General features: G+C 46.9%; 1 pseudogene; it reads left to right on the plus strand.

The window, feature by feature from the left end:
* Positions 1-4,539: 4,539 nt before the first annotated feature.
* LOC133157688 (U2 spliceosomal RNA) lies at positions 4,540-4,711 on the plus strand (annotated as a pseudogene).
* Positions 4,712-13,524: the final 8,813 nt, after the last annotated feature.

Below are 13,524 nucleotides of genomic sequence, written 5' to 3' on the forward strand. Positions count from 1 at the left end.
CCCCGCCGCAGCTGCAGCGGCAGCGCTTAAAGGTCTTCCCGGGCGCCTGGAACTCTGCGCGGGGCGTGTTTCGTCCCGTGCGCGGTACCAGGTCGCGCTGGAAGTCTAATATTAATCATAAATATGGCTACATCTTCTCCTCGGCGGTGCTTAAAAAGCGTCCATCCGCTCTCCTGGAGCTTTTTTCCGGCCATCTCACGCGTGCGCACGGCCTCCCGGTGAGCCTGGCACCGCGTGGAGCCGTCCCAGAGTGTCCTCGGACGGCTTTCGGTGCGTTCGCGGCCCGCTGGAAGTCTAATATTAATCATAAATATGGCTGCATCTTCTCCTCGGCGGTGCTTAAAAAGCGTCCATCCGCTCTGCTGGAGCTTATTTTCGGCCATCTCAGGCGTGCGCACGGCCTCCCGGTGAGCCTGGCACCGCGTGGAGCCGGCCCAGAGTGTCCCTGGACGGCTTTCGGTCCGCTCGCGGCCCGCTGGAAGTCTAATAGTACTGCTCAAAGCGAACTTCAAATCATCTGCTTAATGTGGAACGCCATTCTTAAGTAGTTTTTCCTTAATTGGGCTCAACTGGCAGACTAATTATCACCGGTGTCTGAGATTGATTTCAGTGATTCAACGAGCCCTGACACACAATACCGTCCATGAGTTTAATTGAAAAACAAAAAATGTAATCTTTATGACACTTAAATACAATTTGCATAATAATTTGGAACACGGTGTAGATGAGGTAAGATTATCAATAGAGCCAATATATGCTTGAAATATATCATTGGAGCCACCGTGTATCACTATATCCGAGTGGCTAGTGTTGTTGGACCTACGCTGATGACTAGACCTATTGCGAGTTAGCGCCCTTAGATTAGCTTCTATGTCGGGTGCTCTGCCTCCAGGGATACACAATACCGTGGCTGGATTTTTAAGTGTGATGTTTTTCAGGTAATGGAGTCAACTATGACCAAGGTGCGAGAGCCAGTAGGCCGAGATGGCTTGGAACGGCTATGCGTCTTGACTGGCTTATCGCGGTTAGCCAGCCGTTTGGGGCTAATGCTAACTGGGCTAGCAGGCTGTCTACTGTCCCTCTAGCAGTTGGTGCAAAAAGCCGTACAAACCCCTTGATCCGCAGCCATACTTACGTGTCCGATGATCGACGGTAGACAAACAGCCACGAAGCCTCCGCTGAGAGCCAAACAGTGACGCGATTGAAATGGCAGGAATTGACGGTCCGCGACTTTCAACAATAGTAAACTCCAAAAAGTGGAGTAAAAAGCGAGGAAAAACTAGAAAAGCATATAGAAATGTAGGAATGTAGATCATCTCTCTAGTGACGCTGCGGCGCGCTACGTGGCAAACCGGAAGTATGATACAAAGTGAGGTTAAAAAGATGTAAAATAACACAAAGTAACAGAGAGCGAGTCACCGAGGTGGCCATCTGCGGCGCCATCTTACGATGTAATGATACCAACCAATGCATCTATATAATTTTATCTGCTGCTGACACTGGTTAACGCATATGGATTGAAAACCTTCTTAAATGCTATTTCGCACAAAGATGTAAGCTCCCTGTCGGGTAATCGAACTCTGGTCTTCCGCGTGACAGGCGGAGATACTGTCCACTATACTAACGAGGAGTGTGCGCTGTAGGGGGCAAATTGGTACTTGGCGGGAGAAAGGAAAGGGAGGGGGCGGGCGAGAACGCTCACGGAACACATGCGCGCATAACTATAATGTGGATTTTAACCGTCTGTAAAGGTTTGTAAAACACTTCTGAAATGGGGCAATCTGCTGGTTCGATTCGTATATGCCTGCTTTCAAGTTTATAGAGCACTACCTTTAGTGGGAGCATTAGAGATTAAAGGTGAGGGGGTTATGGTAGGCGGGTTAGCAGGTTAAAGTTTAATTATTAGGGTTTGTTAATTGTTAGGGTTTTAGGGTTAGCATTAGGGCGTGAAGCTGGGGAATTGGGAGCCATAGGCCAACCAGATTCCATTTATTCCATAAATCACTGGCATTCAGTCTTCAGTGCTTCCAATCAGAATGTAACGGGGTCAGCTGGTCTACTATGGGGCTCATTGGTGCAGGGGAATGATTCTCGCCTAGGGTTCTTTGATTACCCGGGTTAAACTCCCGGACGAGCTTTTCTTTGAAACACTGTTGTCTATCGTTGTGTGGACTGTTTGACAGGCCAGTGTTACACAGAATGTAACATGGTCTGCGAGCTTTCTTTGAAGCTCATTGGTCTAGGGCAGGGGTGTCAAACTCATTTTTGCCGCGGGCCACATTGTAGTCAAAGTTTCCCTCGACGGGCCATTATGACTGTCAACCCAAATAAATAAACACCTCATATTATATACAGTATAAGCTACAAAACAAACTGACAATAATAATAATTAATAATTGTTTTTTCAAATCAGATGAGTGGAAACCTTTCAAATATTTCAAAAATAATTTTAAGAAGATTCTTGAAAGTTACGACAATTTGCAATTTTAGTATGACATAAATTTAATGCACAATTTGTCGTTGCGGGCCACAGAAAATGATACGGTGGGCCATAACTGGCCCTCGGGCCGCGAGTTTGACACAGGTGGTCTAGGGGTATGAATCTTGCTTTGGGTGTGAGAGGTCCGGGGTTCAACTCCCAGATGAGCCCTTCGTTAAAACATTGCTGTTGATCAACTCGCCCGATTTTATCTGAGGTGCATATCACATGGGCTGTCAATTAAAACGGAACGGGTTCAGTTAATTTACCTTGGGTCTCTTAAATCTTTTGTTTTGATTCTCATCACTTGCCATCATGTGTCATCCATTGTGCCACTCACCCTACAAGACTGTATCGACTGTAAACTTGTGTGGAAAACTGTCATTGTCCAAAGGAAGACTGTCTAGGAACAGTGACCAGCAGACAAATTCAACAAGGGAATTTGATTAAACCATAACCCGGATTCGAATCGAACACAACCATTAACCACTACACGATCATGACCTGTATGCAGTAGCGTTAAAAGGTTTGGACATATTTGCCATGATCGTATAGTGGTTAGTATTCTGCATAGTGGCCGCAGCAAACCTGGTTTGAATCTGGGTCATCGCATAATCAAATTACTTTGAAGAATTTCTCCCATGTTCACTATTGCTAAACTGCCATCTTTTGGACAATGACGATTTTCCACACAAGTTTACGGTCAATAGCCGTAACTTGTAGGGCGAGTGGCGCAATGGATGAAGCATCATGGCACATTCAAATAATGTCACCCTTTTTTTTTTTTTTTCATTTTTGCAAAAGTGTTACAAGCTTACAAGCCACATATTCCCGTGGGGCTCGTGGAGCAATGGGTAACAAATCTGTCTACAGATCAGAAGATTCCAGGACTCCTGGCCAACCCACATGCCATTTTGTGGTCAACATTAGCCATGTGTAATTTGTGTGAACTTTTGGGTTGAAGTAACTCACAGACACTGTCAACCAATAGTCTTTCCAATTTTGTCTCATCTCAAGTCTTAGGGATCATCGGATCTGCGTAGTAATTGGAGAGTTCCACCAACATTTTAATATCAACATTCTTTCATGGTCTGCCTGGCTGAAGATCCTAGAGAAAAGACCCTAAACATGCAACTGCATATTGGCCATAATATAGCATAGAGGCGGCTGCAACCCCAGTTTGAATCTGGTTAATAGCAGAATAAATTTGTTACAGTTGTTTTTTATTCACCCTAAACAGTCTTTCGTTGGACCATGACAAATTTACATACACACAAGCTTACAGAAAATGACAACTTCTCGTGGGGCTAGTGGCTCATTCCTTGCTCTGAACGGACAGCCAAAACGATTCCTAACAAATCCTGTGTGTGTATGGGGGGGCAAGGGTGGTGGGCAAAGGAACCAATCAGATGGCCCGAATCCATGCATGGCCGATGACGGCAGTGATCAACACAGTGGTATTTGAGAAGTGAAATGAAGTTTATATTATTTGCAGACAGTGTGCAATCATTATTTAAACAAAAGTAGGCAGGTGCATACATTTGGAAACCCCATCAGAAAAATGACATCAATATCTAGTAGTTCCTCCTTTTGCAGAAATAACAGCCTCTAAACCAGTGGTTCTTAACCTGGATTCGGTCAAACTATTAAACTTATTCTTTCAACAAGGTGGTGTTCATGCACTTCTGGATGAGTTCCGCTCTATTCTTCTGGCCCAACTCTTTTGGCGCAGCCGTTAGGTAGATATGATGACCATGGAAAGTTGTTTGTGAATGATCAATCTTTGCCTTTCATGTTCATCGGGACTACACTTTTAATAGGTACCTACACTGTGTATTTGGATAGAGACTGCTGAAAGGGGACACATATATGCCTCGTGAACTACATGCATTGCTGCGGGTGAAGAAGTGTGAACAAATAAGTCAGCAGACAAGTTTGCTGATTTATTAGTGCCCAGAAGAGAAGCACTCTGTTCCGTACTGTAACCTGTTAGGTTTGCTCCCAGTTCTTTACAGTTTACCAGTTCGTGACATTAAGCGAGTCCGTCACTCGTATACTCCATCGCTTCTCGGCCTTTTGGCTAAAATCAAGTGTAGTATCTGTTCTTGGGTTTGGGGGATTAAGAGAGCTGACCATAGAAGAGAAAAATTTAACCATAAAAGTGGTGATTTTACCCTTGCTTTTACTAATCAGTTCTGTTTTCATCCCAACAATGAAGGTGATTTTAAATTTGGAATGAGCCATTTTTTACTTCATCTCGAAATCCAAGTTGGAGAGACTGAAGAGGGACACCATGAAGAAAAACAGAAAAAAGGAGGAAAAGGAGTGCCGGACCTAAAGCTCTTCCTCGGAAGCAGATATGTTGCCCTGCACCTGCGAAGCGCGCTCCTTACACCAAATGTCACGTACCGGCGCCACCTGTGACAGGACCACGCCCCCCTATCAGCCGAATCGCCGCCACCTGCCACAGGCTCAGGGACAGCGTTATATCAACGCCGCCAGCACAGACCCGAGTGTCCGTCTGTCGCATGATGTTGCTTCGCTCTCCGGTCCACGACAAATTGGCGTCCATGAAGAATCGAAGATACCGCAGAACAGCTTGTTCTTCCCAGCCTGATTGCCGATCCAGCGCTAGCTCCAGCTACTCCCACCGCAATAAAGTCTCTATCGCTACGCACTTGGCGGTACTGTCCAATCCCTTACACCAAATGCACCGAAAAGCCAAGCAATAACACGATTCTGGATGGGCTCATACCTCCGGAAACTAAAGCTAAAAACCACCGACCAAAGAATTCCTGTGTCTTTTCTTTTTCCTTAATCAAGAAGTTTTTGAAGAACTTTAAATTAGAGCAAGAAAATAGTGAAATTTTAACAAATCACAGATCCATGATCTCTGTCCTACAGGAGCGGGAAGCGGTGTGTCCAGTGCGCGGCCTTGCAGTTTGGCGCAACGTCAACCACCCCGCCCTCTCGAAACAAACTTCGGGACCTGTCATGGATGGTGGCCCGTGATGTCCTCCCAGTCAGGTCCGTTATGCACTCTCGGGGCATGTCAGCGCTCTCAACGTGCCCCTGATCTGGCTGTGGCGCCCAGGAGTCAGTGTGGGACCTGCTCTGGTAGTGCAGGGCTGCCGTAGACCTGTGGGCGACCTGCAATTCCCCGCAAGGAAAGCGCTGAATGCAGACCGTGTACTCTATGGGGTGAGACCGTTGAAAATCAAGCAAGAAGACTTTACAAAGCAGTTGCTGACCTTTGCTGCCATCAATGACGCCATGTGGACTTCCAGAAACTTGCTGGTAAGGAAGCACAGACAGATCCCCCCCCCAGCCCGTGGCTGTGCTCCAAATGGCTGCAGCAACTCTCACAGCTGCACACGGCAAGCCTAGGAGACATCGACCAGGTATTGCAGTACCTCCAGGAACGGTGCACCCCCTCTACTGGTTAAATCAATAGTTCAAAACCAAAACCATTTCAATCCGTTCGCTTCATTCTTACAGGATTAAGCAGTCAATTATGACTTGATGGGGTCTGATCTCAATGTAAGATGTTAGGATTCGAGGCTTTCCCACCAAACGGTTTGCAAATAGGTTCATTTCTCGAGGCTTCATGTGAACACCCCCCTCCCCCCTGCTGGTCAAAAAGAGTAATTTATTCCATTAATGAGAATTACATTCACCTTTATATCTTGCTTCATGTAGCCTGATCAAAATGAATAAAACTTCTCTCTGTATGTGCATTCACGTGTAACATTGAAGGAGGTGGACGTGTGTTTCAATATGTAAATAAATACCATCGTTGTCTATTAAGAAGCTAAAAGTTGATGGAACACATTTTTTTTGTTGGGATGCTGTGTTTTAACAAGGAAAGACTGATGTGGTTATGGATGAAGATGACTTGTACTTGTGATTGTGCTTGTAAACAGTAAAGAGGAGTGCGTGTGCAATTGAGGGCGGTGGTTATTGGTTTTATTCAAAAACAATATTTTTTGCCCAATTACAATAGACTGGCATGTGTCCATTCAAATGCGAACCACCAGAAATTAAACTGCATTGATAAACGAGACCCCTCCGTTAGTCCTCACCTTACCGTGGTGGAGGGGTTTGCGCGCCCCAATGATCCTGGAGCCATGTTGTCTGGGGCTTCATGCCCCTGGTCGGGTCACCCATGGCAAACGGATCCTAGGTGAGGGGCCAGACAAAGCACGGCTCTCACAAGCCCCTTATGAAGAAAAACATAATTGGATTTCGTTTTTCCTCACCCGGACGCGGGTTACCGGGGCCCCCCTCTGGAGCCAGGCCTGGAGGTGGGCCTCGAAGGCGAGCGTCTGGTGGCCGGGCCTTCGCCCATGGGGCCCGGCCGGGCACAGCCCGAAAAGGAAACATGGTTCCCCCTTCCCATGGGCTCACCAGCTGTGGGAGGGGCCAAAGGGGTCGGGTGCAGTGTAAGCTGGGCGGCGGCCAAGGGCAGGGACCTTGGCGGACCGATCCCTGGCTGCAGAAGCTGGCTCTTGGGACATGGAATGTCACCTCTCTGGCTGAAAAGGAGCCCGAGCTGGTGTGCGAGGCAGAAAGGTTCCGACAAGACATGGTCGGACTTGCCTCCACACCCATTTGGGTTCCGGTACAAGCTGGCCCTGGACTCTCTTCCACTCTGGAGTTGCTCACGGTGAGAGGCGTTGAGCAGGTGTGGGTATACTTATTGCCTTCCGGCTGGGCGCCTGAACATTGGAGTTCACCCCGGTCAACGAGAGACAACCCTAACCTTAACCCTCCGCCTTCGGGTGGGGAGATGGGTCCTGACTGTTGTTTGTGTCTATGCACCAAACGGCAGCTCAGAGTACCCACCCTTTTTGGAGTCCTTGGAAGAAGTGCTGGAGAGCGCTCCGTCTCGGGACTCTATTGTTTTACTGGGTGACTTCAATGCTCACGTGGGTAATGACAGTGAGACCTGGAGGAGCGTGATTGGGAGGAACGGCCCCCCCGATCTGAACCCGAGCAGTGTTCTATTATTGGACATCTGTTCTTGACACAGATTGTCTGCAACAGGACACCCTAGGCCACAGTTCAATGATCGACTTTGTAGTCATGTCATCGGATTTGCGGCCACATATTTTGGACAGGGGCGGAGCTGTCAACTGATCATCACCTGGTGGTGGGTTGGCTCCGACGGTGGGGGAAGATGCCGGTCCGACCTGGCAGACCCAAACATATTGTGAGGGTCTGCTGGGAACGTCTGGGAGAATCCCCTGTCAGGAAGAGCTTCAACTCCCACCTCCGGCAGAGCTTTTCCCACGTTCCGGAGGAGGCGGGGGATATTGAGTCCGAGTGGACCATGTTCCGTGCCTCCATTGTTGAGGCAGCCGACCGGAGCTGTGGCCGTAAGGTGGTTGGTGCCTGTCGTGGCGGCAATCCCCGAACCCGCTGGTGGACACCGGCGTTAAGGCATGCCGTCAAGCTGAAGAAGGAGTCCTATCGGGCCATTTTGGCCTGCGGGACTCCGGAGGCAGCTGGCAGGTACCGGATGGCCAAGAGGTACGCGGCTTCGGCGGTAGCTGAGGCAAAAACTCGGGCGTGGGAGGAGTTTGGCGAGGCCATGGAGAACGACTTCCGGACGGCTTCGAGGAAATTCTGGTACACCATCCGGCGTCTCAGGAGGGGGAAGCAGTGCACCGTCAACACTGTTTATATTGGAGATGGCGTGCTGCTGACCTCGACTCGGGACGTCGTGAGTCGGTGGGGAGAGTACTTCGAAGACCTCCTCAATTCCACGACACGCCTTCCATTGTGGAAGCAGGGCCTGGAGACTCTAGGTGGACTCTCCAATCTCTGGGGTCGAACTCACTGAGGTAATTTGGTGCAAGGCCCCGGGGGTAGATGAGATCCGCCCAGAGTTTTTAAAGGCTCTGGATGTTGTGGGACTGTCATGGCTGACACACATCTACAGCACTGCATGGACATCGGGGACGGTGCCTCTGGATTGGCAGACTGGGGTGGTGGTTCCCCTCTTTAAGAAGGGGGACTGGAGGGTGAGTTCCAACCATAGGGGAATCACATTCCTCAGCCTCCCTGGTAAGGTCTATTCAGGGGTGCTGGAGAGGATGGTCCGTCGGGAGGTCGAACCTGTCACTGGCCAAGCAAGATACCTGGGCCAAGTTTGAGAACCAGTTAGTGTGCTCGAACCTCATAGCTGGTGTAAGCGCTGGTCTTGGAAAGCAGGATCGAGTCCTGATTTTGATTCTCCTTTATGTACAAGTTTGAATGTTGTCAGGGTTTTCCAAACTATCATGATCGTTATTTATTATTTTGGAATGTATGTAACCAGTAATAAATAACCTAGCTTGTCCCATCCTACACCATGTCGTAAAACATCCCCTGCTATGTTTTGACTAGAGGTCAAGCGCTTTCTCTCCATCCAGTCCACTCACACCCCCACCCTGTTTCTCTTAATAAAAATGCTCTTGCGGGAGGCGAGAGTCAGACGTCATTCGATCATTGCTGTACGCACAGTGACGAATGGAGTCTCCGCCTGCAGGTGCCCAGAAAATGACTTAATTGTCTCCCATGTGGTTCTTGCAAAACAAGTTAGAGTGAGCACCACTCTAACATTTTGGTGCCAAAACCCAGGACCCTCATACCCGCCATCTGGCTGACGGAGGAGGACGTGTTGCATTGTCGACAAGCCAGGGTCCATTAGGAGGACCTAGAAAAGGAAGTCCTGGGAAGAGATTTTTTTGCTGGGCCAGCATCTTAAGTCTGCCTTCGTCTGACAGAGGTGGATTGACGGGACCCGGCAGTGCAACGAACCTGGTGACAAGTAAGTTAAAACCCTAAAGTTGTGTGATTGTGTTGTTGTGAAACGCGTAAAAAGTTAAAGGTGCATGAGATATACGGCTTTGGTTTGTCCGAGCTATGAGATACGGCTTTGGTTTGTCCGAGCTATGAGATACGGCTTTGGTTTGTCCGAGTTATGAGATACGGCTTTGGTTTGTCCGAGCTATGAGATACGGCTTTGGTTTGTCCGAGCTATGAGATACGGCTTTGGTTTGTCCGAGCTATGAGGTACAGCTTTGTTTTTTCCGGGCTATGAAACAGCTGGGATTCTAGTCCCAGTGGAAGGAACGGGCTAAGAAAAAAACTGTTTATTTTTCTTAATTGAAGAAGGGCGTAGATTCTTTTTTTTTTTTCGTTTTTCCAAGCTGTTTGGGAGGGTTTTACACCCATCCTGGATAGGCCTAAGAATAAAAAGCGCTAGAGTTTGTGTGGTTGAGAAAGTGTGACTGGTAGAATAAATTGACTAGATAGCAGTTCTAGCATTGATCAACGGCAATAATACAGGCTAGTAATTGTTGAAAGGTCAATTTAAACCTGCATTGAGGATCCTCAAAGAAAAAAAGATTGAAAAAAAAACTGGAAAAACTAAAATTAAGATGGGAAAAAGGAACAATAAATCTCTAGCTCTTGAAGGAGATGAGAAGTCCATGGCGAGTAGATTTCTTAATTGTATGCAATACATGCCGAAGTGGAAGAAAAAGTATGAAGTACAAGGAAAGTTGAAATGTAACAAAAGATAGAAAGTTGAAAAGTGATGAGGCTGCGACTATGTTTGTCAGGCTGGAAGACAATGAGGCCATAGTGCGCAGGCGCACTGTCCCGGAGCAAGCGAGGCATTCCGCTCGTGCGCAAAACTTGTATACAACAACTATGCAGTGGGCCAGACATGCTAAAAAAGTGATCCAAAAAGGCAAAAGTTCTGATGTATTTCATCTAGATGATGATGGTAATGATCTAGATGAAGATACAACGGTCTTCTTCCAAAGTTCCCAAAGGGGGAGAGGAAGAGTTAGAGACCAACAAGGCCGCAGGCCGCCATTCAATTCAAACTCCACATCAAATTTGGACTGTTGGAATTGTGGGGAACGGGGACACTTGGCAAGAGTGTGTCGTCGTGAAAAACAAAAACAATCAAAGGGCGGAGGAAGAGGCAGAGGAAAAGTAACATTTTCAGCATGACAAGCTTCCTCCACTTTGACTCGTCATGCTAATACAGAGAAAGAAAGAATAGATGCCAATATGACAATGCTGTTTGTATGCCCAATGACAAATGACCAAAGATCAAATTGCTAGACTGCGGTCTATCCAATTTGCACTGCAGAACAGAAACAATTTGGTAAGATAAAAAAGAGAGGAAAAGAGAGAAATCTGTTTGCGAGCAGAAATTGATCCCCACTAGTGCATGTTAAGTGTTGAGCCCTCATGAGAAATTTGAAAAGAAGAAAAAAAAATGACAGAACATACTTTCAGGAATTGGAAGAAGCAAAATTGTGAATTTAAGACATTGCAATGCTACATTTAATAGGAATAATTGATTGATGGTGTTATAAAATTATAAAATTTTCAATATGCGAGCTAAATCTGAGAGATTGAGTTCTTCAAATTTGAAAAACAAAAAATAATTCGGATTAATTTGCCAGTAGTTTTTATGAGTTGAGTTTTTTTTTGGGTTGGTGGATTGTCCTATCACGAAGCCTGAGTTGAAAATGATATATTAATGTTGTGTGGTGAGCTTGGTTAAACTGGGTCCAATGTGATGGAAAGACTCCTTTTTGGAGACTGTGTGTGAGATGCAAATGAGCATTGATGAATGATTCCCTGAATGAAAGGAAAATACAGGTTGAATGGTTGAAGTTGTTGGCGACTACTATGGAAAATTAGTAGAGCGACTTTGATGAAAGAGTGATTTTGAGTAAGTCAAATGCTAAAAAGAGAAACGTAGCTTTTGGATTGATAATTAACGAGAGAAAAAACTGGAGAACCAGTAACACATGTAATACATTTGGTGTCATACTGTGGTAATTTTTTATTCTGGTATCATGCAATGTATATCTCACTAGTAAGCCTAAGTGTGACCGGGTCATGTTTCGGGTCAGGTTCGTGCGGGATTGTTTGGGCCTTGGTCCATGATCTCATTGGCATGAGACACATCTGGTTTCCATTAACAACTGACAAGATATGCACCCGAGTGAGGAAAGGGGGGCTAACTCATAAATAATGAGGAGATATTGGGAGTAATCTGTTGGTCCTTTCTTTAAGACCCTTTAAATGGTTTCCTGGTGTAGATAGGTTAGCAACACGAGAGATTTAGAGGTTCAAAAGAAAGACAGTTAAAAGAAAACAACATTATTGATTTGGACAATTGCAGGCTAACAGGAGCATGAAAAAGAAGAGCTAAGAAGCAGGATCCAATTTGATCAGAGAGATTGGAAATTCACAGCACCATATTCTAAGTCACATTTTTGAACAATCATGACACAAGTAATAACGTTTGAGAGATCAAGACATAGATCAGGGCTAGATGTGGAACGCAGACCTCGTTGAGTTAATTTTGAATAATGGTACTGAAAACATGGCGGCTCGGTGGCGCACTGGGTAGCACGTCCGCCTCACAGTTAGGAGGGTGCGGGTTCGATTCCACCTCCGGTCCTCCCTGTGTGGGGTTTGCATGTTCTCCCCGGCCCCGCGTGGGTTTTCTCCGGGCACTCCGGTTTCCTCCCAAAACCCAAAAACATGCTTGGTAGGTCGATTGAGCACTCCAAATTGTCCCTAGGTGTGAGTGCGAGTGCGTATGGTTGTTTGTCTCTGTGTGCCCTGCGATTGGCTGGCAACCGGTTCAGGGTGTCCCCCGCCTACTGCCCGATGACGGCTGGGATAGGCTCCAGCACGCCCGCGACCTCCGTGGGGACTAAGCGGTACAGAAAATGGATGGATGGATGGATGGTACTGAAAACACAATGTGCTGTGCTATTAAATTGGAACTATAGACGAAACGTAGCTCGCAAATAGGATGAGTTGCAGGACTTACAATATAAAGACGAGATCGCTGTTACTAGGAGAATTTGAAGTTTGGTAAACAAACGTTACTAGCGAATTGATGGCAGCAGCAATTGCGACACATGGGCCTTGCCATGTGTCGACAGGAGGGATGAAGTCCATCATACATCAACAATTCACTACCTTTGGTTTAGATGCTTACTTAAAACAAAATTGTAAAGCATGTCCTGTTTGTGTGAAACATAATCCACAAGGAAATATGAGACCTAAGAGAGGCTAATTTCCAAAACCGTCTTACCCATTTCAAATGCACATGGATTTTATTGAGCTCACACAAAGTGGACCTCACAAATACTGCTTAGTGATGATTGATGCATTTTCCAAATGGGTGGAAGTAGTTCCATCTAAACGAGCATCTGCAAAGCCATCATACCGATTATATGATAAGTACGCTCAAACTGAAAGATGTGTCAAATGCAAATTCACTGCCGCCTGATCTTTCCTCCTCACAGGTCGACAACCCCATTAAAAGAAAGAACTGGGTCAGCCCACGGTGGGAGGGACAATTCCAAGTCTTGCTGACTACCCCTACCACAGTGAAGATCGCTGAACAGCCCAGCTGGATTCACCTCAGCCACTGCAAGTTGCAGAGTGTGCTGGACCCCTAATTCGGAGTGGTGGGGAAGGCTGACTTCAAAGGGGTCCTATCGTTTAGGGTGGGTGGTCTCAATGTTGGTGAAGAAAACAACGATCCCCACTCCGCTAGGCGAGGGGATGTCCCGGTGTCTGTGCCATCCTAGTAGCAACAGGGCTCCATATGGCAGATGGATCCTCTGCTGCGTTGTGGTTGGAGCGTGCTATGGTTTATGGACTCATTTGAACAGACCAAGTGACAATGTTGACCGTGGAAAATGATGGTCCCACAATGAGAACTTTGAGGACTGGTCATGGGACCCCAAAAACCCATACGAAACCAACACGTGGTACCGGTACGTCAAGTTCACTGTGAGAGCCCACACACAGGAGGGGTGTTATGTTTGTTCAAAACTCCCCCCTTCCTCCACGCAAGTTCATTTGGAGGCCACAGCAATGAATGAGGCAGATCGTGGCCAGAGTGCCTAGACTTAGTGAAGCGCTATATGATAATTACTCCCACTTCAGAAGGGTTAACACCTTTTGAAATCATCCATGGGAGACCATATAGACTACCTGTGTTC

Source organism: Syngnathus typhle, linkage group LG7 (genome assembly GCF_033458585.1).
Source record: "Syngnathus typhle isolate RoL2023-S1 ecotype Sweden linkage group LG7, RoL_Styp_1.0, whole genome shotgun sequence".
In the NCBI taxonomy this organism is placed as follows: domain Eukaryota; kingdom Metazoa; phylum Chordata; class Actinopteri; order Syngnathiformes; family Syngnathidae; genus Syngnathus; species Syngnathus typhle.